Below are 6,000 nucleotides of genomic sequence, written 5' to 3'. Positions count from 1 at the left end.
ATTATCCTTTACGTAAATAACAATAATATATCATGGGGGTCATTCTGACCAGTTCGCACGCAGCGGTTGTTCGCTGTGGTGCGAAAGGGTCAGAACTGTGCGGCGTGCGCATTGTGCATATGCGCCATTGGCCGGCGACAGACGTCGCCAAGCAACAGAGCGCCTATCGTGAAGAAAAGACGCAGCGCTGGACGGAAAGAAGATGCACAGCGGAGAGGCATTCCGGGGAGGATACTCACCATTTGGAGGCCGTTTTCTGGGAGTGGTAAGAAGAACGCAGGCGTGTCCAGGCGAATGGAGGGCGGTTGTCTGACGTCAGGACATTCATCGCTGGATCCGTCGCACTGGGTAAGTAGCTGCAGGGCTGGTCTTGTTTTGCAGGAAACATTTTTAGCATAGCAGGGCTGCACAAGCGATCGCAGCCCTGCTATGCTAAAATACACTCCCCCATAGGCGGGGATTAGTTGATCGCAGCAGCAGCAAAAAGTTGCTGGCTGCGATCAACTCGAAATGACCCCCTATGCTGCTTTATTTGAGTTATATGGGCGATTTTCCTGGTGATGCAATTCAAACAACATACTTCTCCAAAATACCAAGATATTAGTGGGTCTTAAGTTATAGGGTAAGACATTGCTACTAAGCAATTAAGTTTTCATATAACAACAATTTCTTAACAGACCAGTTTAAAAAAAAATAAAAAATTAAAAGCGTGTGATGCACGGCACTTTATATTCACTTTCTGGAGAATCACCCATATGCATTTTTGTGAACGCACCTCCCATACTGCTCTGTTGGTTAGAGAAGCCTTCATTGTTATCATCAGCATTTACACTTGCCCTATACTGGGTGCAAGCGATCTGCTGAAATCTGACATTCACAATGTATGCGTGCAGCCTCACCGCGCCCATGAAACGGGTCTCTTACGTGCGCTCGCATGGTTGCTGTCCAGTTACCACCAAGACACGCTCATTTAGAGTACACAGAGAAGCAACTATCTGTACAGCTTTGTGCATACGTTGACAAAGAAGTGTGTGCAGCCCAGGATACTGCTGCAAGATGCACACATATTCCAACATAAGTGCGACTCAAAATCTTGTCTTCTATATGCCAACTTAATATTCCATACCTTCCTACATTCGGGAATTCAGAGCAGCGGGCAAATAGATGTAGTGCGCATCTTCATAGCGCGGGGAGAGCTCTGGAGCAGCCTAGCATCACAGGGAGGATTAATGCTGACATGTTGGGTGGCATGCACATATATGTTGAAATGCATGACAAAATAAGAGTTATCAGGGGGGCCAAGACGGGGTGGAGGTACTGATTACCGGGGCCTGGTGGGGGCCTGCGTAAGCTTTAGAGGGGACAAATGACAGCCTTTGCCGCCGCGCATAGTATTTTTTTCGGTTTTCGGTAGGGGGAAATACCATACCTCCTGAATTTGGTCATGCCTCCTCCCCCTGCAATTACTGCTTATTTCTTTGCCCATTTTTTAGTAGCCTACATTCTTTAAGAGAGCCAGCAGAAAATTTGCAAATATTCAGTAAAAGCATCAGCCGATGATCATTAAGAGATAAGTTTTCCTTTTCCACTGCTGTGACCAGCATGCTTTGAATCTACTAATAACAGTATTGTGATGTGTGAGGGGGAGGGGCTTATACAAAGTAAAACAAGGAGCAAAAAATATGCAATTTGTTCCAGAACAAACCGTGTTGCAATTCAAGGGGTACAAATGCATTTATTTTTCTGTGTGCAGGGTAAATACTGGCTCCCTTTACATGCAGCCACAATTACTGGCCAGTTTTGTTTATCATGGAAATGTAGCGTTTAGCAAGGACTTGCCCCTCCCAACTCTAAAAATGGTTTAAACTTATGACTTCTACTGAATCCACCATAAGGAAAGTACTGCAGGTTCTTAAAAGGTGTCAAATAGCTGATTTTGGCACTTCTCATTAATGGTGAAAATATAGCAGGCAAGTATTTTTCAGCAAATTAAAGTCTTTCCAACATTTTGGAGTACAGAAATACGTATGTAAATTGATTTTTAAGTGTTTTAATAGTATTTTGTAAAAAGTTGGATTAAACACGTTTTAGCTCCCATCAAAAACGCCTCCCCATCAATGAACCTCCAGCAGTGACGTGCGGCAAGGTGAGGCCGAGCCTTTCCTGTCATGCTAACATATATGCAGGGGTGTCAAGAGGGGGGGAGGGCAGGGGCGGAACTCTTGGAGGCAGTGGAGTTGGCTGCCGCTGGGCTCCTGACCTCAAGGGGGCACATCTCCTCCATTGTCTCCAGCTGCCTGACCTTGAAGATCGTTCGCTGTGAGGAGCTTTCATGTCAGTGACACGGAAGCTGCCTCCTCGTATATACAGAGAGCTGGCTGTGGCTACAGCTAGGGGGAGCTCCAGAACGCAGCTCCTGCCAGGCCCTTCCAGATGAGCTGGCCGAGTGAAGCTCTCTGTTTCTCCGTTGGGCTGATAGCAGCAGGTAGGCACTGGCAGTACTTGCCTCAAGCTGCACTGTGAGGGTATGTGTAGTTGGAAGGAAGAGGGGTGCTGGGGGTCTTTAATAAATGTTGGCAGCACTGTGTTTTATGTGTGCATGTTTAAGTGAGGTGTGTGTGTGTGTGTAAGTGAAGGAAGCATGTGTTTGTTTGTTTGTTTTTGTTTGTGTGTGTGTGTGTGTTTTTCTAAGTGAAAGAGGCGTGTGTGCGTGTAAGGGAGACTGTGTGTGTGTGTGTGTGTGTGTGTGTGTGTGTGTGTGTATGTGTGAAAGAGGCACGTGTGTGTGTGTGTGTGTGTGTGTGTGTTTGTGTGTGTAAGTGAAAGGTATGTTTGTATGTTTAAGTGAAGGAGGCGTGTGTGAGTTTAAGTGAAGGAAGCATGTGTAAGTGAGAGGCATGTGTGTGAGAGGTGAGTGTGTAAGTAAGGAGTGTGTGTGTTTAAGCGAAGGAGGCATGTGTGTGTTTAAGCTAAGGAGGCGTGTGTAAGTAAGAGGCATGAGTGTAAGTGAGAGGCGTGAGTGTGTTTAAGTGGAAGTGACGTTTGTGTGTGTGTTTAAGTGAAATATATATATATATATATATATATCGGCACTCCACTGCGCCAAAGCATCTACATTGTGACAGGCTGGTGGGTGAGGGAGTACTGTAGGTGTGCTATAAAGGTATGCTGGTGTCTATTGTATTGTGATGACTGACTTTGAGTGCCGTCCACTTTGCTTGTGTATCTATATTGCTATTGGGAAAGGCACCTGAGCACGCTGTTACTGTTCACCATGAGTGCATGATAGCTACATATGAAGGGTGTGTTTGTGTGTGTGTGTTTGTTTGTGTGTGTGTGTGTGTTTGTGTGTGTGTGTATACAGTATGTAGGGGGGGCACCAACATTTATCATGCCTCCGGGCGACTGGGGCGAACTAACGCCACTGGGGGAGGGCACTAATTACCTGGGCCTAGGTCTGATGGGGGGCCCAGTGGGGGCCTGGTCTACTCCCCCCCCCCTCCCTTACCTGGCAGCAGCTACTGCAGTTCTTCTCCTCAGCCCAGCACATGCTGCTGTGTGCTGGGCTGCAGTGTGGCCAGGGAGGTGCTTAAAACCAGCGCTGTAACTACGTGTGTGCCAAGTGTGCCTGGCACACAGCGCAGTTGCCCTGGGGGCGCAATGCCCAGCGGCTTTTAATGAGTCAAATTGACTCATTACAAGCCACCTCTGCTGTGTGCGATGCGCTTCCCTCATCCCAGCATTCACAGCGGCGGCCAGCCAATGCGGACGGAGAGGGGACTGCTGCAGCGGCGCCTCTACCAATTACATAGTGTTGCTGCGGCTCCAGTCCCCCTCTCTCCTCCTCCTTCTCCCCTGCGGCTGCCCGGGATCTGCCAGCATGAGGAGCCTGACTTCCAGCGGGGAGAGAAGGTAAGTATCTATCTATCTATCTATCTATCTATCTATCTATCTATCTATCTGTCTGTCTGTCTATCTCTCTCTCTTTCTAGCTATCAATCTCTCTATCTATTCTGTGTGCCGCAATGTGTAAAAAGGGGGACTGGCTGCCATAATGTGTAAAAAGGGGGATGCTGTCTGCCGTAATGTGTAAAAAGGGGGACTGGCTGCCGTAATGTATAAAAAGAGGGACGCTGTCTGCCGTAATGTATAAAAGGGGACGCTGTCTGCCGTAATGTATAAAAAGGGGACGCTGTCTGCCGTAATGTGTAAAAAGGGGGACGCTGTCTGCCGTAATGTGTAAAAAGGGGGACTGGCTTACCGGAATGTGTAAAAAGGGTGACTGGCTGCCATAATGTGTAAAAAGGGGGACGCTGTCTGCCGTAATGTGTAAAAAGGGGAACTGGCTGCCGTAATGTGTAAAAAGGGGGACGCTGTCTGCCGTAATGTGTAAAAAGGGGACGCTGTCTGCCGTAATGTATAAATAGGGGACGCTGGCTGCCGTAATGTGTAAAAAGAGGGATGCTGTCTGCCGTAATGTGTAAAAAGGGGACGCTGTCTGCCGTAATGTGTAAAAAGGGGGAAGCTGTCTGCCGTAATGTGTAAAAAGGGGGACTGGCTGCCGTAATGTGTAAAAAGGGGGACGCTGTCTGCCGTAATGTGTAAAAAGAGGGACACTGCCGTAATGTGTAAAAAGGGGGACTGGCTGCCGTAATGTGTAAAAAGGGGACGCTGTCTGCCGTAATGTGTAAAAATGGGGACTGGCTGCCGTAATGTGTAAAAAGGAGGACGCTGTCTGCCGTAATGTGTAAAAAGGGGGACTGGCTGCCGTAATGTGTAAAAAGGGGGACGCTGTCTGTCGTAATGTACAAAAAGGGGGACGTTGTCTGCCATAATGTGTAAAAAGGGGGACTGGCTGCCGTAATGTGTAAAAAGGGTTACTGGCTGCCGTAATGTGTAAAAAGGGGGACTGGCTTACCGGAATGTGTAAAAAGGGGGACGCTGTCTACCGTAATGTATAAAAAGGGGATGCTGTCTGCCGTGATGTGTAAAAAGGGGGTCGCTGCCTGCTGTAATGTGTAAAAAGGGGGATGGCTGCCGTAATGTGTAAAAAGGGGCACTGGCTGCCGTAATGTGTAAAAAGGGAGACGCTGTCTGCCGTAATGTGTAAAAAGGGGAACTGGCTGCTGTAATGTGTAAAAAGGGGTATGCTGTGTGCTGTAATGTGTAAAAAGGGGACGCTGTCTGCAGTAATGTGTAAAAGGGGGACTGGCTGCTGTAATGTGTAAAAAGGGGGATTGGCTGCTGTAATGTGTAAAAAGGGGTATGCTGTCTGCTGTAAAGTGTAAAAAGGGGGACTGGCTGCCGTAATGTGTAAATAGGGGGACGCTGTCTGCCGTAATGTGTAAAAAGGGGACGCTGTCTGCCGTAATGTGTAATAAGGGGATGCTGTCTGCCGTAATGTGTAAAAAGGGGGACTGGCTGCCGTAATGTGTAAAAAGGGAGACGTTGTCTGCCGTAATGTGTAAAAAGGGGGACTGGCTGCCGTAATGTGTAAAAAGGGGGACACTGTCTGCCGTAATGTGTAAAAAGGTGGCGCTGTCTGCTGTAATGTGTAATAAGGGGATGCTGTCTGCCATAATGTGTAAAAAGGGGGACTGGCTGCCGTAATGTGTAAAAAGGGGGATGCTGTCTGCCATAATGTGTATAAAGGGGGACTGGCTGCTGTAATGTGTAAAAAGGGGGACTGGCTGCCGTAATGTGTAAAAAGGGGGACGCTGTCTGCCATAATGTGTAAAAAGGGGGACTGGCTGCTGTAATGTGTAAAAAGGGGGACGCTGTCTGCTGTAATGTGTAAAAAGGAGGACTGGCTGCCATAATGTGTATAAAGGGGGACGCTGGCTGCCGTAATGTGTAAAAAGGGACGCTGTCTGCCGTAATCTGTAATAAGGGGATGCTGTCTTCTGTAATGTGTAAAAAGGGGGACTGGCTGTCGTAATGTGTAAAAAGGAGGACGCTGTCTGCCGTAATGTGTAAAAAGGGGGACGCTGTCTGCCGTAA

The sequence above is a fragment of the Pseudophryne corroboree genome, chromosome 2 (genome assembly GCF_028390025.1).
Source record: "Pseudophryne corroboree isolate aPseCor3 chromosome 2, aPseCor3.hap2, whole genome shotgun sequence".
Lineage (NCBI taxonomy): Eukaryota > Metazoa > Chordata > Amphibia > Anura > Myobatrachidae > Pseudophryne > Pseudophryne corroboree.
This window is presented reverse-complemented; position numbering follows the sequence as displayed.